General features: G+C 53.2%; 1 long non-coding RNA gene across 5 annotated transcripts in view; it reads right to left on the minus strand.

Annotated features, from left to right (window-relative positions):
* Positions 1-11769: 11769 nt before the first annotated feature.
* LOC144734895 (uncharacterized) overlaps positions 11770-22565 on the minus strand; it is a 142028-nt gene continuing 131232 nt past the window's right edge. For all 5 annotated transcript variants that reach the window (XR_013588561.1, XR_013588560.1, XR_013588563.1 and 2 more), the window contains one exon: positions 11770-12043. This is a non-coding gene — a long non-coding RNA (uncharacterized LOC144734895). The remainder of the gene's footprint in view (positions 12044-22565) is intronic.

Genomic DNA, 22565 nt, shown 5'->3' on the forward strand with positions numbered 1-22565 from the left:
CTCCACCCCCCGTGACGTCACCTCCGGAAGGTCGCTTACGCCCGCATTACACATAGAGAAAATGCTAATCAGACGTCCTGCACACACATTGACATACAGAGGCCGCTCACGTCCAACACCGGTGACGATTATCTGAACCGGTCGTAGGCCTCCTCCTCTAGGTCGACTCAGCCTCAAATGAGTAGCTGGTGCGATGTGTAGCATCGCCACTGGGGAGATAAGGGCGGCCGGGCGTGGTGGCCACCTCGTGTGCCGTACCGGCCTTCAATAGGTGCTCGCTAACAGCACTTGCCCCAATAGTCTGTTGAAGGCTATACGGGGGATCTTTGTCTTGTCGTACGTATAAAGACGTGTACACACACATAGGCACATTCAACACACAAACACACACATATACCACCAAGACTAACACGTGGGTTTTGGTGGACAATTTTACGAATTATTTATTTTGTGTTAGGGGCCGTCCATAAATGACGTCACGCGATTTTGGATGATTTCTGACCCGCCCCCTTGTCACACGGCGTCACAAAAAGTCAGACCCCCCCCCCTTCAAATATGACGTCACAAAGCTCTGCCCCCCCCCCCCAAAATAAAACATGCTTCAAATCGCTTTAAACTATTGTCATTGTAGTGCGTATTTAATGTGGCGCTGCACTCTGATGTTGTAGGAGAAAACATGTTTTAAAAAGTCTATTTAATTAAGTAGAACGTGTTGTCTATATTGATTTAAAGTTGCGCATTTCGATGTGACGTCACATTTCTCAAATCCACCCCCCCCCCCCCTCGTCACACATCGTCAAAAATGTCTGCCTCCCCCCCTAGGTGCGTGACGTCATTTATGGACGGCCCCTTATGCCACGTGACGATCTGGACACACATTTATTTTCGTCGTGAAACCCTCCACCACCCTGCATAGACAAACAAACGTGTACAACAGGCGCTGAGCGCGAAAAACAGAACAATCCTCACCAACTCGGGCCGCCTTTGTCTCCCCACAGTGGCGATGTTGACGCACCGCACCATGGTACAGTACTTATTTAATGCTGAGTCGACCTAGAGGAGGCTCAGGACCGATTCAGATAATCGTCACTGGTGTTGGCCGTGAGCGGGAATCAAAACTGAGGTTGCCGGGTTCATAGCACAGTGGCGATGTTGACGCACCGCACCATTGTACTGTACTTATTTAATTCTGAGTCGACCTAGGAGAGGCCCAGGACCGATTCAGATAATCGTCACTGGTGTTGGCGGCGAGCGGGAATCAAAACTGAGGTTGCCGGGTTCAAAGCGCAGCGCGCTAACCACTGCGCTACAAAACACCCTACACACTTATATATGCCAAATAATGCGTGGGTCACAAGACAGACACACAACGTAGTGTCATGTATCCATATCCATTCCCGCTCACTGCCAACAGCAGTGACGATTATCTAAACCGGTCCTGGGCCTCCCCTAGGTCGACTCAGCCTGAAATGAGTACCTGGTGCGGTGTGTAAAGACATCGCCACTGGGGAGACAAAGGCGGTCGGGTGTGGCGCTGGCCACACCCACCCCAACATGGCAGGACCGGCCGCAATGCCGCGTCTGCTGGACATCTGTGTGGGGGGGGGGGGGGGAGAGTTTCATAGCTTTTCGGATTGCTCCAGTGCAAATGAATATTCTGATTCTGAAGCAGAACTCCGCCCCCCCAAAAAAACTACAAACCAACCACGACAACACGGACCGCGTGACGGCTCCCTCGCTCCCCACCCCCCCACCCTCCGTGCCTCGAATCTGCCCGATGTGTACGTGCGGTGGATTATTTGTGCGCGTGTGTGTATAAATATACACACACACACAGAATGAATATAAATAACTAAAATAAGAGGCCCGTCGGAGCCGCGATAATAAAAACGGAATTAAGCGCAGGGCTACAATTCGAGTGGGGGCTGGGGGGGGGGGCTGGGGGGGGGGCTGGGGGGGGGCGCGCGCCGGCTCCGTCGCGTGCAGCGAGGCGGTGACGACGCTTCGTGCCGCGTGACGCTCCTAGCCCGCGCGAGGTTTCCCTCCTTCTCCGATTGCGAAATTTTTTTTGTTGCAACATTTAACATTTTTTTTTTAGAAACATCACCGCCTGCGATAGCCGCACGGAATTGTGGGCTGGTGAATATTTTTTAAAATGTTTTTGTACCCCCCCCCCCTTCCGCCCCCCGCCCTCATCTTCCCCCCTCCCCCTCCTCCCAAATCTCGTCGCGGTTGTGCCAACGGCGTGACGCGCGAGGCAACAATCCACGCGCTCCACTCGCGCAGTGAGTACACTCAGTGGCCCGCGGAAGTGGATATCGCAAAACCACCTCTAAGATTTTCGTTTTCAGGTCAACACTCTGGTCCACGCAGAATGGTCCCGCGAAAGTGGATAGCACAGAGCCGCCTCTGAGATGTCTTTCTTCAAATGACCTCTGGTCCACACAGCAAGGCTGTAGCCATGGAGTCAACATTGGGGGGACTAAATCTTCCAGGGGGTCTGGGGGTCCCCCCCCCCCAGAAAAAAAATCTAAATTTGAAACTAATTTCCTGCCTAAAATATAAAACTAATTCACTAACACACAGGATGGACTTTTAATGTTTTCTTTAAAATAATGTCTAATAGTGTATTGCATTACATTGCTCTGTTTTTTCTTTTTTACCTTTTCTTGTTTCATTGTATGTAACGGCAGAGATTAGGGATTAATAAAGTACAACCATAACCACAATCATATGAAAATAAATATATGCATTGTTATATGAAGACAAGCAAGTCCAGATATTGTGGCCAAGGTTTAGCAAATTGTTGTTTTTATTTACAAAGCATAGAATAAAAAAAATATTGTTTATAGCAATATATTGGGGGGGGAGACATTTCCAACATATTTATATTATAATTACGGCCTTGCCACACAGAATCGAGGCTAGTTAATACTCGTCGGCGTGGACGGTCAAACCTTATATTTAATCCTCACAGCTGGAATTGAGTCAAGTTCAGTACAGAAGTACATTTTTACGTGATGGGTTTTGTTCGATGTTATTTTTGAACAGCGGTCATCGGCGGCACAAGCTCAGACCATCAACTCGCTCACGACTTTTTTTTTTTTTAAAGGGCTCGGTTTAATAACGAGGCGACTGAAACACGGATTCGAACACAGCCTTAGGTTTTTTTTCGGTAAAGTCACGTAGGTAAAAATAATAATAATAGAAATAAAATAATAATAAATCATAAAAAATTTAAATAAAAAATCATAGAAATAAAATAATAATAAATCAATTAAATCACGACGTTTCGGAGGCAACACAAGTCTCCGTCTTCAGGTGGGACCGTCACAGCTAAATTTACTGTATTACTAATTTACTTTAGCTGTGACGGTTCCACCTGAAGACGGAGACTTGTGTTGCCTCCGAAACGTCGTGATTTAATTGATGTATTATTATTTTATTTCTATTATTATTTTCATTTATTATTTTTTACCTACGTGACTTTACCGAAAAAACCTAAGAGTATGAATCCTTGCAGTCACGAAAGCTTCAAATCTAGAATCGAACACAGCCGTTTACCGCAGTGCCGGTGACTCCTCGTGAGGGTTACGAGGCTACGGGAACGACGCTGTTCCTGGTTCACGGCGACTTCGTAAAAAAAAAACCGGTTCACGGCGACTTAGTAAAAAAACCGGTTCACGGCGACTTCGTAAAAAAAAACCGGTTCACGGCGACTTCGTAAAAAAAACAGGTTCACGGCGACTTCGTAAAAAAACGGTTCACGTCGACTGCGTAAAAAAACCGGTTCAAGGCGACTTCGTAAAAAAAAAACGGTTCACGGCGACTTCGCAAAAAAACCGGTTCGACGACACCGCGTCGCCAAACGTGTCTCAGAAAAACAAAGGAAACCTTTTGTGTGTAAGAGGCGAATCTATGTTTGTTTTGTTTATTGTTTGGGGGTCCATTGAACTCCTCTAAGGATACACCTGATATATAGTAGATGCGTCTAGCAGCAGCGCCTTCGTCCAAGGCGCTTCACACAACATTATGGGGAGGTGTGACTGTGGTGACAGGGGGGACAGGCGGGAGTGGTTAAGGAGGGGTTGGGGTAGTGATAGGGGTTGAGGTAGTGATAGGGGTTGGGGTAGTGATAGGGGTTGGGGTAGTGATAGGGGTTGGGGTAGTGATAGGGGTTGGGGTAGTGATAGGGGTTGGAGTAGTGATAGGGGTTGGGGTAGTGATAGGGGTTGGGGTAGTGATAGGGGTTGGGGTAGTGATAGGGGTTGGGGTAGTGATAGGGGTTGGGGTAGTGATAGGGGTTGGGGTAGTGATAGGGGCTGGGGTAGGGGTAGTGATAGGGGCTGGGGTAGTGATAGGGGCTGGGGTAGGGGTAGTGATAGGGGTTGGGGTAGGGGTAGGGGTAGTGATAGGGGTTGGGGTAAGGGTAGGGGTTGGGGTAGTGATAGGGGCTGGGGTTGGGGTAGTGATAGTGGTTGGGGTAGTGATAGGGGTTGGGGTAGTGATAGGGGTAGTGATAGGGGTAGTGATAGGGGTAGTGATAGGGGCTGGGGTAGTAATTGGGGTTGGCGTAGTGATAGGGGTAGTGATAGGGGTTGAGGTAGTGATAGGGGTAGTGATAGGGGTTGGGGTAGTGATAGGGGTTGGGGTAGGGGCTGGTAGGAGGTGCAGAATGGGGCTGGGGTAGTGATAGGGGTTGGGGTAGTTATAGGGGTTGGGGTAGTGATAGGGGTTGGGGTAGTGATAGGGGTTGGGGTAGTGATAGGGGTTGGGGTAGTGATAGGGGTTGGAGTAGTGATAGGGGTTGGGGTAGTGATAGGGGTTGGGGTAGTGATAGGGGTTGGGGTAGTGATAGGGGTTGGGGTAGTGATAGGGGTTGGGGTAGTGATAGGGGTTGGGGTAGTGATAGGGGCTGGGGTAGGGGTAGTGATAGGGGCTGGGGTAGTGATAGGGGCTGGGGTAGGGGTAGTGATAGGGGTTGGGGTAGGGGTTGGGGTAGGGGTAGTGATAGGGGTTGGGGTAAGGGTAGGGGTTGGGGTAGTGATAGGGGCTGGGGTTGGGGTAGTGATAGTGGTTGGGGTAGTGATAGGGGTTGGGGTAGTGATAGGGGTAGTGATAGGGGTAGTGATAGGGGTAGTGATAGGGGCTGGGGTAGTAATTGGGGTTGGCGTAGTGATAGGGGTAGTGATAGGGGTTGAGGTAGTGATAGGGGTAGTGATAGGGGTTGGGGTAGTGATAGGGGTTGGGGTAGGGGCTGGTAGGAGGTGCAGAATGGGGCTGGGGTAGTGATAGGGGTTGGGGTAGTTATAGGGGTTGGGGTAGTGATAGGGGTTGGGGTAGTGATAGGGGTTGGGGTAGTGATAGGGGTTGGGGTAGTGATAGGGGCTGGGGTAGTGATAGGGGCTGGGGTAGTGATAGGGGTTGGGGTAGTGATAGGGGCTGGGGTAGGGGTAGTGATAGGGGTTGGGGTAGTGATAGGGGCTGGGGTAGGGGTAGTGATAGGGGTTGGGGTGGTGATAGGGGTTGGGGTAGTGATAGGGGTTGGGGTAGTGATAGGGGTTGGGGTAGTGATAGGGGTTGGGGTGGTGATAGGGGTTGGGGTAGTGATAGGGGTTGGGGTAGTGATAGGGGTTGGGGTAGTGATAGGGGTTGGGGTAGTGATAGGGGCTGGGGTAGGGGTAGTGATAGGGGTTGGGGTGGTGATAGGGGTTGGGGTAGTGATAGGGGTTGGGGTAGTGATAGGGGTTGGGGTAGTGATAGGGGTTGGGGTAGTGATAGGGGTTGGGGTAGTGATAGGGGCTGGGGTAGTGATAGGGGCTGGGGTAGTGATAGGGGTTGGGGTAGTGATAGGGGCTGGGGTTGGGGTAGTGATAGGGGTTGGGGTAGTGATAGGGGTTGGGGTAGTGATAGGGGTTGGGGTAGTGATAGGGGTTGGGGTGGTGATAGGGGTTGGGGTGGTGATAGGGGTTGGGGTAGTGATAGGGGTTGGGGTAGTGATAGGGGTTGGGGTGGTGATAGGGGTTGGGGTGGTGATAGGGTTGGGGGTAGTGATAGGGGTTGGGGTAGTGATAGGGGTTGGGGTGGTGATAGGGGTTGGGTAGTGATAGGGGCTGGGGTAGTGATAGGGGTTGGGGTGGTGATAGGGGTTGGGGTAGTGATAGGGGTTTGGGGTGGTGATAGGGGCTGGGGTAGGGGCTGGTAGGAGGTGCAGAATGGGGTTGGGGTAGTGATAGGGGTTGGGGTAGTGATAGGGGTTGGGGTGGTGATAGGGGTTGGGGTAGTGATAGGGGCTGGGGTAGGGGTAGTGATAGGGGTTGGGGTAGTGATAGGGGCTGGGGTAGTGATAGGGGTTGGGGTGGTGATAGGGGTTGGGGTAGTGATAGGGGCTGGGGTAGGGGTAGTGATAGGGGTTGGGGTAGTGATAGGGGCTGGGTAGTGATAGGGGTTGGGGTAGTGATAGGGGTTGGGGTGGTGATAGGGGCTGGGGTAGGGGCTGGTAGGAGGTGCAGAATGGGGTTGGGGTAGTGATAGGGGTTGGGGTAGTGATAGGGGCTGGGGTAGGGGTAGTGATAGGGGTTGGGGTGGTGATAGGGGTTGGGGTAGTGATAGGGGCTGGGGTAGGGGTAGTGATAGGGGCCGGGGTAGGGGCTGGTAGGAGGTGCAGAATGGGGCTGGGGAGAGAGAAGAGACGGCGGTCGTTTTAACACCGAGCTGAAGCTGCAGGCCCACATCGTCGTCGTCGTTGTTACAGTGAAGACGATTGCTCCGTGTGCTGTAGTGGGAGTTGGCTCCAGTGGATGGGAGCGAGAAGGGAGCAGGAGAGAGAGAGCGCGTGACGAGCAGCAGGGCGAGGGAGGCGCAGAGAGAGGCGGTCGGCGATTGGGAACGGAGAGGAGGGCGCGGATTTGACTTCCCGGCTGCGTTCGCGGCGTGGTTTCGAGAGCGACGCGGAGGCAAGCGCTCCGTGAGTCTCGCAGTGAGCGGCGCATCGCCCCCCCCCTCCTCCTCCTCGCCCCCCCCCTCCTCCTCCTCGCCCCCCCCTCCTCCTCCTCGCCCCCCCCTCCTCCTCCTCGCCCCCCCCTCCTCCTCCTCGCCCCCCCCTCCTCCTCCTCGCCCCCCCCTCCTCCTCCTCGCCCCCCCCCCTCCTCCTCGCCCCCTCCTCCTCCTCGCCCCCCCCTCCTCCTCCTCGCCCCCCCCTCCTCCTCCTCGCCCCCCCCCCTCCTCCTCGCCCCCTCCTCCTCCTCGCCCCCCCTCCTCCTCGCCCCCCCTCCTCCTCGCCCCCCCTCCTCCTCCTCGCCCCCCTCCTCCTCCTCGCCCCCCCTCCTCCTCCTCGCCCCCCCCTCCTCCTCGCCCCCCCCTCCTCATCCTCGCCCCCCCCTCCTCCTCGCCCCCCCTCCTCCTCCTCGCCCCCCCCTCCTCCCCCCCCTCCTCCTCCTCTCTCTCATCATGATCATCACGGTGGCTATAAGACGTTAACTCCCTCGCCTGGTATGCAGGAGGTCGTGGGTTTGATCCCGGCCCTGACGCCTGCTGTATATTTGGACTTTGCGTGTGTGTGTCTCTCTCTCTCATCATGATCATCACGGGGGCTATGAGATGTTAACTCCCTCGCCTGGTATGCAGGAGGTCGTGGATTTGATCCCGACCCTGACGCCTGCTGTATATTTGGAGTTTTCGGTCTCTCTCTCACCATGGTCGTATGGATTTTTCTCCGGGTCGTCCGGTTTTTCACTCCACATTTAGAATCAACATCCCACGTTTAGAATATTTGACTACTGCCATAAATTTCCACGTGATAAGCCACTTCGCTGAGCTATCATGTGGCCACGGCGCTTCTGAAAAAGAGCTACATAGATCAGTGGGCCCTTACGTGATCAAATAAAAATAGTTAGTATAGTTAGTTAACTCCCTCGCCTGGTATACAGGAGGTCGTGGGTTCGATCCCAATCCTGATGCCTGCTGCTGTATATTTGGAGTTTGCGTGTCTCTCTCTCCGCATGGTCACTTTGATTTTTCTCCAGGTCCCCCAGTTTTTCCGTCGACATTTAAAGAATGAACATCACGTGTTTAGTGTATTTGGTATTTAACTAAGAAATGTCCACGTGACGATAAGCCACTTCCGTTGAGCTATCGTTTGTGGCCCGGTCACTTTCCGAAAAAGAGCTACACGGCTCAGTGGGCCTTCCCTGGTAAAATAACAAATAGTCTATCGTTCATATTCTTGGTTCTTTCGGTAAAGTCACGTAGAAGGGAAATAATAAAAATACAACATAAGATAAAATTCTCACGACGTTTCGGCCACAACGCAAGCAGCCGTCCTCAGGTGAAGAACAGGTCTGTCGGAAAGACAGCGTCTGAATGACAGCCCTGTTCTTCACCTGAAGACGGCTGCTTGCGTTGTGGCCGAAACGTCGTGAGCATTTTATCTTGCGTTTTATTTTTATTATTTTATTATTTCCCTTCTACGTGACTTTACCGAAAGAACCAAGAATACGAATCCATGCAGTCACGAAAGCTTTAAATCCAAAAAGTCTACAGTTTCCTTCTTAGTTCTAGTTTCTAGAAGGGTGCCGCATCGCCAGCGACTCCCGTTGTGAAATCCCTCAGCTCCGGTAAATTCGCGATCTCCCCGTCCGTCTTCATCGCCGCGTCTCCAAACGACGCGGAGGCGCTCGCCACAAACGAACCTGCAACCGCCCCCGCCGCCGAACTCGTCGAGGGGTGCATCAACCATCGTCACCCGAACTCCAGTCGCCCCTCGCAGCAGCAGCAGCAGCCGGAGGAGCAGCGGATTTTTGGCTGGCTGATCGGACAGAGATTGTGGCCGCGTCGCCGCCGTTCAGGTGCGCTTCTGCGGCCGTCTGGAACGCTCTTCCTTTCAATGTTGTTAGGAAGCCTACCGGAGCTATGCAACTTTGAAGTCGTCTTGATTGAAAACGAATTTCTTCGGCACTGATTTTTGTGGTTGGTTTGTTGTCCTGCCCCCGCACCTCCGATTAGCGCGGTTCGCTACGTATGGTGCGAAAGAAGTTCAACGTACACACATACAACGCCCAAGGTTGTCAAAATTAAGTGGATGGTTACATCGCAGCAACGGTTTAGATTCTTAATTGCTTTTGGTTTGGCCGCGTTGCTAACGATAAGGCCGGACTTGTGTCGTAACACCCTCCACCACTCGACATAGCCAAACAAGCTGAATCGTCACGTGGTCTTTGAAGCGTTTAGCAACGCGCCTAGGCCCAACTTCTGGTTTCTTTATTTTATTCGTGATATTTTTTTACCATGAACATTTACACAGTGTGTCATCGAGCGATCGTGTTCGTCACGTGACGACACAAACGGCCCTTTTATCGATCCGCTGCTGGATGAGTGGCCTCCCTCCCCCCTCCCACGCCGCATGGATAATGTGGGTTTTGTTTGACCATACTTCACCTCGATGGTCAGCGCGCGTTTGCGAAGGAGACGGGGAGGTCCGGGATCGGTTTTGGGTGTCACTCGCTCGCCACCCGCTGATGTCAGCCACGGCCGGGAGCCGAACTCGGGTGGCCGCGTTCACAGCGCAGCGCGCAAGCCGCCGTCCCACCCGATACCCCCCCCCCCCTCCCTAAGCTGCATATAAACAAATAATAAAATATGAAATCATAAAATACACGTGTTGCATTGCATATATGAAAAAAGGCCAAATCTTTAATTGAACGCGATTTTTTGTTGTTGCGTACAATGCTGCGATGAAGGCTGTGGCATTGGGTGCTGCTCGGTTATAGTCGGCAGGTCACGTGTGGTGGCGTAAAGAAGTGTGGCTACTCTCCCACCCACCGACTACTCCAACATGTCCGGCCAGCGTGGAAGAGTAGGCCAAATAAACACACCCCCCCCCCTCCACCCCGAGGTGCCCTCCGGCAAGGAGCACCGTGCCGGATTGGCACGAGGTTCCGAATCAAAATTTCTCGGCACAAGAACGGAATCTGGGGGGGTGGTCGGGGGGTCGGGCTCTCTGCCCCCCCCCCCCCCCCCCCGTTAATTGACGATCGTGGTTTTAAAATAAAATATCTCCTACGACCAAGAAATATGATAAAATAAAGGCGTTTAAATGGGTTGATCGACAGAAGCGACGTTGAAATTGCCTCTCGCGACGTTAATTAGAGTTCTAATTTTTTCTGCGCCTCATACGTGCGTTGTGTATCACGCGGGGATCGTCACAGCCGACTCCTTTCAAAATCGACTGTTTTGTTTGATTGGCACATCCAGAGAGCGGTGGTGAGCCGCGAGCGGGAAGCAAAATGGCGCAAATTCGCTCAAGTTAGTTTTATCTTTAATATCAATTTTATTTGCCACCGCTGCACGTACACACGATGGACGTGGCGACCGCGTGTGGAAGGCCTTCATCCAGCAGTGGAGCGACGGTGCAGAGGTTGGCGCACTCGGACCGTGAAACAGGACGACCCGCGTTCAAATTCCTGGCCACGGCTCACATCGGTGGCGAGCGATATCCCACACTGACCAGCGTGGTGAAGTATGGACAAAACAACCAACAATGCCCGATGTCATGCGGGGTGGGGGGGGGGCTTTTATAACCACATTTGTACAGGACTGTACATTTTAAATATTGCTCTTATTTTTTTTTTATCAATGTTTTACGTGTCCTCTTTTGCACAATACATTTAAAATACATCCTAAATTATGGTCAAATTGAGGTCGTTGTTTTTGTGTAGACAATATTGTGGCGCACCTTTTTCCCACAGCGGGGCCATCTTCAGCGATGTAATACTGGGCTCGCGGTTTGATTTTAAGCAACAACGACAAAAACTGAAGCTGCCATCGAACTCCGAGCCCAAGTAGCGACTGTGAACCGATTTAATTCCCAATTCATCGTTTAACTCCCCATACCGAAAGAAACCAGGGCCTTTCCTCGCACGCCGGAGGGCGTTGGGCAAGCGTCAGCACCGCCCTTTCACCTCCGATTAGCGCCGTTGGCTACCTACGGTGGCAAAATAAGTTAGACGTACGTACACACGCGCACGTACGTAACGCGTGGCGTCACGTGAAGATGGTCCGTGGCGAGAAAGGAAAGTTTAATATTAAATTGTCTTGGCTCTTCTATTCAGACTCTGTCTACTCGACAGACCTGCTCTCCACCTGAGGACGGCTGCTTGCGTTGTGGCCGAAACGTCGTGAGAATTATTTATTGTGTTTTATTTTTATTATTTTATTATTCCCATTCTACGTGACTTTACCGAAAGAACCAAGAAGATCTTCTAAGGGACTTTACCTCCCCCCGCCCCCCCCATAGCAAAACTTGACGAATCACTCAGAACTTGGCGACTAAAGAACCAGCGCTAAAAAGTATTTGTCTTGCCAGCCAGAGCGATGACGCCATTTGCGGGCGATGACATCACTGTGCGGTGATCTCATCACCCGCGAACGACGTCATTGCGGGGGCGACGTCATCCCCACTCGTGACGTCATCACCCGCGAACGTCGTCATTGGTGGGGGGGGGGGGCGATGACGTCGCCACGCGCGATGTCGTCTCGCCACGCCGCTCCAAATTTCGGGTCATTTTCTTGGTTCTTTCGGTAAAGTCACGTAGAATGGAAATAATAAAAGAATACAAATAAAACATAATAAAATAATTCTCACGACGTTTCGGCTACAACGCAAGCAGCCGTCCTCAAGTGAAGAAGTGAATGAGTAGAAGTTTCTTCACCTGAGGACGGCTGCTTGCGTTGTAGCCGAAACGTAGTGAGAATTATTTTATTATGTTTGAATTTTTATTATTTTATTACTTCCCTTCTACGTGACTTTACCGAAAGAACCAAGAAGATGAATCCCTGCAGTCACGAAAGCTTTCAATCGAAATTTCGGGTCATTATCGCGTACGAAATACGTCCGGGGGCAACAACTTCTTAGCGGGGTTCCATGCGGGTGCAAGGTTTTTCTTCCTCGTCTACTCCGTCCTTCCGTTGGCGAGCGGAGTCCTCCCGCGGTCTCTCGGTTTCCCAGTCCTCCCTTGGCGCCGTCGCAGTTCACGCGCCACAACATCTGCGGTCGAAAGAAAAGAGCCAGAATTCGAGGGTTATTGTTACGATGATTAAAGACGATGACGTTTTGTTAAAGCGCTAAGCACACCGCTCGCGACTCGATGAATCGTGACGATTTAGGAACCGCGGTTCCGGTTCAGGAGTCGATTATTATTTATGTTTGGTCTCACTGTTTTTGTTTGACCGCTTCGTTCGTATCGGTCCCTCTGCCCTCGTCTGTAGGCGTTTTGTCAGCTCCGTTAACACAAACGCCTCGTTTGCTGATGTTAACACATCGCACCGGGCACTTCGTGTTAGGCTGACTGGACGGGATGATGATGGCCATGATGATGATGGTGGTTATGATGACGATGGTGGTGACGATGATGGCGATGACCATGATGAAGATGATGGTGGTGATGATGGTGGTGATGATGGTGGTGATGATGATGGCCATGATAATGACGATGATGGTGACAATGGTGGTGACGATGGTGGTGATGATGGCCATGATGATGACGATGATGGCGTTGACCGTGATGAAGATGATGGTGGTGATGATGGTGGTGATGATGGTGATGAAGATGATGATGGTGGTGATGATGGTGATGATGACGATGGTGGTGACGATGGTGGCGATGACCGTGATGAAGATGATGGTGGTGATGATGATGGTGATGATGATGATGGTGATGATGATGGCCCGCATGCTCGAGACTACAAACAGTGGCAGCCCTCAGGAGGTAACGCTCCTGGGGGCTGTGTCCCCGGCAGAGATGGAGCCACGATGACATCGGCTCGGTGGACTGTTGCAGGCAACCTCGGGGGAGGTCCAGGATCGGTTCTGATAATCGTCATCACCGGTGTTGGTGGTGGCGGCGAGCGGGAATCGAACTCGGGTGGCCGGGTTCGTAGCGCAGCAGGCGCGCTAACCGCTACACCACCGCTCCCCACACAACTCACAAAGACAAAGACCCCCCCTATAGCCTTAACAGACTGTTGGGGCAAGTGCTGTTAGGGAGCACCTATGAAACCCGGCATGACACACGAGGTGCGTGGGTGGCCAACACCACGCCCGGCCGCCTTCGTCTCCCCAGTTGCAATGTTCACACATCACACCAGTTACTAATTTGAGGCTAAGTCGACCTAGGAGAGGCCCAGAACCGGTTCAGATAATATAACCGTCACTTGGTGTTGGTGGCCGCGAGCGGGAATCGAACTCGGGTCGCCGGGTTCGGAGCGCAGCAGGCGCGCTGACCACCGCACCCACCGTTCCATCGCACACAACTCGAACGCGTGAACCATCCAGGCCCGATACATTTGCTGGAGCCGCCTTCACCATTACCACCGCCACCACCACCACCACCGCCATAGCCAGTGGCGGCCGCTGATGGACAGCCATTGACGTGGCGGTCGTGCGAGTGGGGGGACAGAACGGGGAGATGTAAATCAGTACCCCCCCCACCACCCACCCCCCACCCACCACCACTCTCCCGTCTTCTCGAGACGTATTCTCACCCCCACCTAGCCCCCCCCCACGCCACCACCCCCCGTTCTACGTTACGCTTTCTCCATGGCAATGAATAGCCATTGAGAAGGGGACGGCGGGGACGGCGGCGATAATTTTTTTTTTACTTTTTTTTGCTTTTGTGTGCGGGGAGAAAAACGGGCCCCGGAACCTTATTGGTTAAGTTTACCCCCCCCCCACCAATAACCCCCCCCCCCCCCACTAACCCCCCCACCACCGTACAAACCCCACCGGCCACGCGCGCAACCGCCTGCAGGAATACGCGACCGCCTCTACCACATGCGACCACATGCGACCACTTGCAGCGACATGCGTGACACACGCGCGGCCACGTACACCAACACGTGACCACGCGCACGCAACCGCGTGCAATCACACGCAACCAGCTACAAACACGCGCAATCATGCGCAATCACACGCAACCAGCTACGATCATGCGCAATCACACGCAACCAGCTACGATCATGCGCAATCACACGCAACCAGCTACGATCATGCGCAATCACACGCAACCAGCTACGATCATGCGCAATCACACGCAACCAGCTACGACTACACGCAACCATATGCAACCAGCTACAACCGCACGCAACCACGCGCAACCAGCTACAACCACGCACAACTACATGCAACCAGCTACGACCACACGCGACTACATGCAATCACGTGCAACGACACACGCAAACCGTGCAACACGGAGCACTCGGACAAGCTCAGTCGCACCGTCGCAACAATTGTCGCTGCTGTTCTTACAATTGTTGCAACAGCAATTGTTGTTGTTGCAACAGCAATTGTTGTTGCAACAATTGTTGTTGTTGCAACAATTGTTGTTGTTACAACTGTTGTTGTTGTTGCAACAATTGTTGTTGTTGCAACAATTGTTGTTGTTGCAACAATTGTTGTTGTTACAACTGTTGTTGTTGTTGCAACAATTGTTGTTGTTGCAACAATTGTTGTTGTTACAACAATTGTTGTTGTTGCAACAATTGTTGTTGTTACAACTGTTGTTGTTGTTGCAACAATTGTTGTTGTTACAACAATTGTTGTTGTTGCAACAATTGTTGTTGTTGCAACAATTGTTGTTGTTACAACAATTGTTGTTGTTGCAACAATTGTTGTTGTTACAACTGTTGTTGTTGTTGCAACAATTGTTGTTGTTACAACAATTGTTGTTGTTGCAACAATTGTTGTTGTTACAACTGTTGTTGTTGTTGCAACAATTGTTGTTGTTACAACAATTGTTGTTGTTGCAACAATTGTTGTTGTTACAACTGTTGTTGTTGTTGCAACAATTGTTGCAACAATTGTTGTTGTTGCAACAATTGTTGTTGTTACAACTGTTGTTGTTGTTGCAACAATTGTTGTTGTTGCAACAATTGTTGTTGTTACAACAATTGTTGTTGTTGCAACAATTGTTGTTGTTGCAACAATTGTTGTTGTTGCAACAATTGTTGTTGTTACAACTGTTGTTGTTGTTGCAACAATTGTTGTTGTTGCAACAATTGTTGTTGTTACAACTGTTGTTGTTGTTGCAACAATTGTTGTTGTTGCAACAATTGTTGTTGTTTCAACAATTGTTGTTGTTACAACTGTTGTTGTTACAACAATTGTTGTTGTTGCAACAATTGTTGTTGTTAGAACAATTGTTGTTACAATTGTTGTTGTTGTTGCCACACCGCCACTGCCTCTGTCCACCCCGCAGTCTAAACGGGTTCATCACAGTTAGGGCGATGATCGACGTCCGGCCTGAGTGGATGAGTAGGCCAAACACCCCTTCCCGAGCGCTCCCTCTAGCGGGAGGCCCTCCCGCCAGCAGCGGCGTTAAGCGAGCACTTGCAGGGCTGCGCCTTAACCCGTTCAACCTTTCATAACGATCACGCCCATGGCGACGACCGCGAGGTTTTATCCGGAGGCGGGGGGGGGGGTCACGAGCTCGGGGGGGGGTCACGAGCTCGGGGGGGATCACGAGCTCGGGGGGGGGGGGGGTCACGAGCTCGGGGGGGGGGGGGGTCACGAGCTCGGGGGGGGGTCACGAGCTCGGGGGGGGGGGGGGGTCACGAGCTCGGGGGGGGGGTGGTCACGTGCTCGGGGGGGGTCACGAGCTCGGGGGGGGGGGTCACGAGCTCGGGGGGATCACGAGCTCGGGGGGGGGGGGGGTCACGAGCTCGGGGGGGGGGGGGGTCACGAGCTCGGGGGGGGGGGTCACGAGCTCGGGGGGGGGGGTCACGAGCTCGGGGGGGGGTCACGAGCTCGGTGGGGTCACGAGCTCCGGGGGGGGTCACGAGCTCGGGGGGGGTCACGAGCTCGGGGGGGTCACGAGCTCAGGGGGGTCACGAGCTCGGGGGGGTCACGAGCTCGGGGGGGGTCACTAGCTCGGGGGGGTCACGAGCTCGGGGGGGTCACGAGCTACGGGGGGTCACGAGCTACGGGGGGTCACGAGCTAGGGGGGGGGGTCACGAGCTAGGGGGGGGGGTCACGAGCTCGGGGGGGTCACGAGCTCGGGGGGGTCACGAGCTCCGGGGGGGTCACGAGCTCGGGAGAGGGTCACGAGCTCGTGGGGGTCACGAGCTACGGGGGGGGGTCACGAGCTCGGGGGGGGGTCACGAGCTCGGGGGGGGGGGGGTCACGAGCTGGGGAGGTCACGAGCTCGGGGGGGGTCACGAGCTCGGGGGGGTGGTCACGTGCTCGGGGGGGGGGGGGGGGGGCACGAGCTCGGGGACGTTTGGCAAACCTCGAAAGATGCTCGGAAAGACGAAAGGGGGGCGAGGAGTTTTTAGCTTCGGTGGTGGGATGGAACCGAAGAGCCACGGAGGAAAAAAAAACCCAGCAAGTTAGAGGAGGAAACGAGGAACAGGACCTGGCATATGTGGAGGTAGACACAACGGTAAATGAATAAAGTATAAACTAATGTTCATTAATATGGAATTTTTGCCGTTATATGAATGATCCGGCCCCAAATGAGCAATTTGGTCGTGTAGCCCACCACCACCCGGCCGCGTGCGATCGCCCCCACTGGACATCTGTGAAGAGCTTCATAGCTCATCGGATTCCTCCTGCAGTCCAAATAAAGATTCTGATTCTCTAAAGGCGACTCCCCCCGCTGTTTGAGCGGAGGTCGCTTGCTGGCCAGCTCGACACAACCACCGCCAACACCACACGCAGCTCGTTACAATCAACTTCTTTTGGTGGGAACAAATATACAAACATTACGATTTTTATTGTTATGAATATTAGAGAATAGGTGTTCCCCTTTTTATGTGGCAACAAAATAGCTGTGTTAAGATGTTAAAACACCAAACTGAAACCTTTTTCAAGGAATCGTGTCTGCATTAACCACAAAACTTGTGGTCAGAATGCAAATAGAAAAACACTCTGATAAAATATGCATTGTCTTTGAACTTGATTGCTCCACACCAGAGACAGCTTTCTTTTGAGCCTCGTCTCAAAACGGCGCTAGACCAGAGGACGCCAAAAGGCGTACACCACATTCTAAATAATATTATCGGTGACAACGCTGTCTGCCAACCCCGCAGTATAGACCGCCCTACCCCCTCCACGACCCCCCCTAGACTTTGACAAGCGGCAAAACGATCTCCCCACCCGCTCCCAACTCTCACTCTACCCCCTCCCAACAACTCCTCGACCGCTCCCTCCCACCGTCCCGTCTCTAATCACCGTCTCAAATCCCACTCAGCCAGCGCTCCTACCCGCGCGTCTTACACACGCGGCTCACGTTCAAATGATGACTCATTCTGGCTGCGGGGCGCGGGCGGGGGGGTGTGAGAGGTTTTAGGGGGCGAGAGATGGGGCTGGTGGTGGTGGTGGGGGTGGTGGTGGTGAGTGGGGGTGGTGGGGGTGGTGGTCTGGGCGATGTGATGTGATGATGCTGGTGGTGGCGATGATGATTGTGGTGGTGGGGATGATGTCATAATGATGATGGTGGCGATGAAGGCAATGATGATGATGGTGATGATGGTCATAACGACGATGCTGATGGTGAATGCCATGACGATGGTGTTGATGATGACGATAGTGGTGATGATGATGATGACTATGCTGATGGTGGTGGTAGTGGTGGTTTGGGGGGTGGCTAAGCATATCAATTTAGTGGCGGGATTGGGAGGTTGATGGGTGGGTGGGTAAGCGCTTAGACGGGTGGGTGGAAGGGAAGGTGGGTGGGTGGGTGACACGGGGGCTCCCTTTTTTCTCGGGGGGGAGGGGGGGCGAGGGAGGGAGGGAGGGGGGCACCACAGAGGTTTCGCGAACTTTATTTTGTAAAGTAGGAGCGTGGGAAAAGCGAGCCCTGTCACGGCACAGAACTTGACGTTACAATTCCCGAGTTAACCCCTTCAGCGCCCAGACGTGGGCATTGTGCTATGGGAGGCGCACTATGAATAACAAGGGAGGGAGGGGGGGGGGGCTTGCTGAGGAATAGAGGGGGACCGGGGGATGAGAGGGGGGTGGGAGAAGAGGTGGTGGGGGGGAATTGGTGCGAGTGCAGAATAAGGGTTAAAGAGAGACGGGAGTTGGGGGGAAGGGGCGGAGGGTTTTTTTTCTTATTTATAAAACAGAATAAGAATCACGAAGGAGGGGGGAGGAGGGGGAGGGGTCTGGGGGATGCGGCCGACTAATTAAATTGGACCTCAATGTCTGCGCGCCTGTCTCAATGGCTCTTCTGTACGAGCCGGGCGAAGGGGGCGCGCGCGCGTGTGAGTGTGTGTCTGTGTGTGTGTCTGTCTGTGTGTGTGAATCAGTGTGTGTCTGTCTGTGTGTGAGTGTGTGTCTGTCTGTGTGTGTGTGAGTGTGTGTCTGTCTGTGTGTGTGTGTGTCTGTCTGTGTGTGTGTGAGTGTGTGTCTGTCTGTGTGTGTGTGAGTGTGTGTCTGTGTGAGTGTGTGAGTGTGTGTCTGTCTGTGTGTGTGAGTGTGTGTCTGTCTGTGTGTGTGTGAGTGTGTGAGTGTGTCTGTCTGTGTGTGTGTGAGTGTGTGTCTGTCTGTGTGTGTGTGAGTGTGTCTGTCTGTGTGTGTGTGTCTGTCTGTGCGTGTGTGAGTGTGTGTGTCTGTCTGTGTGTGAGTGTGTGTCTGTCTGTGAGTCAGTGTGTGTCTGTCTGTGTGTGAGTGAGTGTGTGTCTGTCTGTGTGTGAGTGAGTCTGTGTCTGTCTGTGTGTGTGCGTGTATATCTGTCTGTGAGTGTGTGAGTGTGTGTCTGTCTGTGTGTGTGAGTGTGTGTCTGTGTGAGTGAGTGTGTGTGAGTCAGTGTGTGTCTGTCTGTGTGTGAGTGTGTGTGTGAGTGTGTGTCTGTCTGTGTGTGTGAGTGTGTGTGTGAGTGTGTGTCTGTCTGTGTGTGAGTGTGTGAGTGTGTGTCTGTCTGTGTGTGTGTGAGTGTGTGTCTGTGTGTGTGTCTGTCTGTGTGTGAGTGTGTGTCTGTCTGTGTGTGTGTGTCTGTGCGTGTGTGTGAGTGTATGTGAGTGTGTGTCTGTCTGTGCGTGTGTGTGAGTGTGTCTGTCTGTGTGTGTCTGACTGTGCGCGTGTGTGAGTGTGTCTGTCTGAGTGTGTAAGTGTGTGAGTGTGTCTGTCTGTGCGTGTGTGTGAGTGTGTCTGTCTGTGTGTGTGAGTGTGTCTGTCTGTGCGTGTGTGAGTGTGTGTCTGTCTGTGCGTGTGTGTGAGTGTGTCTGTCTGTGTGTGTCTGTCTGTGCGTGTGTGTGAGTGTCTGTCTGTGTGAGTGTGAGTCTGTCTGTGCGTGTGTGTCTGTCTGTGTGTGAGTGTGTGAGTGTGTCTGTCTGTGTGTGTGTAAGTCTGTCTGCGCGTGTGTCTGTCTGTGCGTGTGTGTCTTTCTGTGCGTGTGTGTGAGTGTGTCTGTATCTGTGCGTGTGTGTGTGAGTGAGTGTGTCTGTCTGTGCGTGTGAGTGTCTGTCTGTGCGTGTGTGAGTGTGTGCGCGCGTGTGTGCGTGTCTGTACGTGTGTGTGTCTTTCTGTGCGTGTGTGTGTGTCTGTCTGTGTGTGAGTGTGTCTGTCTGTGCGTGTGTGTGTGTGAGTGTGTGTCTGTGCGTGTGTGTGAGTGTCTGTCTGTACGTGAGTGTCTGTGCGTGTGTGTGTCTACATGTGTGTGAGTGTGTCTGTACATGTGTGTGAGTGTGTGTCTGTACGTGTGTGTCTGTCTGTGCGCGTGTGTGTGAGTGTGTCTGTCTGTGAGTGTGTCTGTCAGAAGAGGAGTTGGAGACGCTGCTGCTGAGACTGGAGCGTGCCACTAAGAGGTGGGGCCTTACCATCAGCCCCACCAAAACTAAGCACCTGCCTGGGTATTTTGTACCATCGGGCACTCCACCCCCACAACTCCCAATCGGTGATGGGGCAGTTGTGGAGAGAGTGGAGAGTTTCCCATACCTGGGCAGTGTGCTTATGACCGGCTCCAGTTTATCAGCAGAGGTCTCACTCCGAATCAGTCGAGCGGCAATATCTTTTCGTCGGTTGCGTAACGCTGTGTGGAAGCTACCTGGTCTGTCGCTCCGCACGAAGCTTCAGGTCTTCTCGGCCACGGTCATTCCCTCCCTTCTCTACGCTTGCGAAACGTGGACCCCCCTAGTGGAGCATCTTCGCCGGTTGGAAACATTTAGGCTGGCCTGCCTACGATCCATCCTGGGTTTAACCAGGCTGGATTGTGTGAGGAGCTCACAAGTCCTTGAAAGATCTGGGCAAAGTCCCATCAGTGAGCTCCTCCGGCAGGCAAGGCTGCGTTGGCTGGGTCATGTAGCCCGCATGCCCAGCCACCGCATGCCTAAACAGCTTTTGTTCGGCCGGATCGAGGGGGCTAAACGGGCGCGGCACGGGCTAGAGAAGAGATGGAGTGATGTGGTACAGGAGGACGTGGAGCTGAGTGGACTTGCCGATGACTGGTACCAGCGGTGTCAAGATCGGCCTCAGTGGAGGAGGCTCGTGAAGGACGCTACTGGGCAGTTGGAGGCAGTCGCCCTCCAACAACAACGGAGGGCGGAGGAGCGACGCTCACAACAACGAGCGGAGCGCCGGGTGGCTAAAGCACAGCAAGTTGGCACAGTAGGGGGCACAGGTGGTGCATCAGCCAGTCGTCTCGGTCATCTCGGTCAGTCGACCCGTGGCACCTGGGTCTGCCCCGTGACCTCCTGCCAGCGGGCGTTCGACACTTCACGTGGCCTCAGGGTGCACATGGCCTGGCACAAGCGTCGTGGTGACGTCACCGCCACTTAGTGGCAAATGGCGGTTGTTGTTGTTGTGTCTGTCTGTGCGTGTGTGTGAGTGTGTCTGTCTGTGCGTGTGTGTGAGTGTGTCTGTCTGTGCGTGTCCGTGCGCGTGTGTCTGTGCGTGTGTGCGAGTGTGTCTGTCTGTGAGTGTGTCTGTCTGTACATGTGTGTGAGTGTGTCTGTACGTGTGTGTGTGTGTCTGTGCGCGTATGCGTGGGGAGCGGTAGTGTAGCGGTCAGCGCGCTGCGCTATACGAATCCGGCGACCCGGGTTCAATTCCCCCTCGCGGTCAACACCGGTAACGATTCTCTGAACCGGTCCTAGGGCCTCCCCTAGGTCGACTCAGCCTCCAATGAGTACCTGGTGCGGTGTGTCAACGTCGCCACTGGGGAGACAAAGGCGGTCGGGCGTGATGCTGGCCACCCACCCCCTCGTGTGCCGTTCCGGCCTTTTTAGGTGCTCGCTAACAGCACTTGCCCCTACAGTCTGTTAAGGCTATGCGGGGGATCTTTGACTTCGTGTTGCGGTAGTGTAGGGGAGTGGTGGCGCAGCGGTTAGCGCGCTGCGCTACGAACCCGACGCCGAATCCCGCTCACTGCCACCACCGACACCAGTGACGATTTATCCGAACCGGTCCTGCGCCTCCCCTAAGTCGACTCAGCCTCAAATGAGTACCTGGTGTGGTGTGTAACCATCACCACTGGGGAGACAAAGGCGGTCGGGAGTGGTGGTGGCTATCCACCCCCTCGTGTGCTGTGCCGGCCTTCATCTGTGCTCGCTAACAGCACGGTGTGTTGAAGCGCCCAAAGAAAAAGACAAAGATCCCCCGTATAGCCTGAACAGAATGTTGAAGCAAGTGCTCCAAATCCTCCGTCCTCCACTCCGCAGCAGTAACGACAAAAACGCGGCACGATCGTCATCCTGACCCTATCTTTTGTTGTAGACATCATCAGCAGCGTCTTCATCATCACCAGCAGCATCAGCAGCAGCATTTTTATCAGCATCGTCATCTTCATCAGCATCAGCAGCATCATCAGCAGCAGCAGCATCATCAGCAGCAGCAGCAGCAGCATCAGCATCATCATCAGAATCATCAGTATCTTCATCGTCATAATCATCAGTATCATCTTCATCAGCATCATCATCAGAATCTTAATCAGCATCACAAGAATCATCATCATCATCTTCTACATCAGCAGCAGCATCATCATCAGAATCTTCATTAGCAGCCTCATAAGCATGATCATCAGCAGCAGCATCTTCATCATCATCACCATCTTCATTATCATCATCAGCAGCAGCAGCATTTTCATTATCAGCAGTATCTTCATCATCAACAGCATCATGATCTGCATAATCTACATCATCAGCAGCAGCATCATCAAAATCTTCATCATCAGCAGCATCATCATCCGCACAATCTACATTAGCAGCCGCATCATCATCATCATCATCATAAAAATCTTCATCATCAGCAGCAGCAGCATCATCATCCGCACAATCTACATCATCATCAGCAGCATCAGCAGCATCATCATAAAAATCTTCATCATAATCTTCATCATCAGCAGCGAATGCGTTCACGATTCGCCCTCCCCGGCTCGCTGCGAGCGACGCGTTGCGAGAGGCGACGTCTCCTCCCGCCTGACATCGTCAGCCGCCCCCCCCTCACCCCCCAATACCACCCCCCTCCTCCTCCTCCCTCCTCTTCCGTGTCTGCTCCCACCGTAGTGGGGGGGGGGGGGGCGCTCCGGCTTTGTCGCTGATTGGCCCATTGTCTTTCTCTCTATCGACTTCGATTG

The sequence above is a fragment of the Lampetra planeri genome, chromosome 53, assembly GCF_965212315.1.
Source record: "Lampetra planeri chromosome 53, kcLamPlan1.2.h2, whole genome shotgun sequence".
NCBI classification, from domain to species: Eukaryota; Metazoa; Chordata; class Hyperoartia; order Petromyzontiformes; family Petromyzontidae; genus Lampetra; species Lampetra planeri.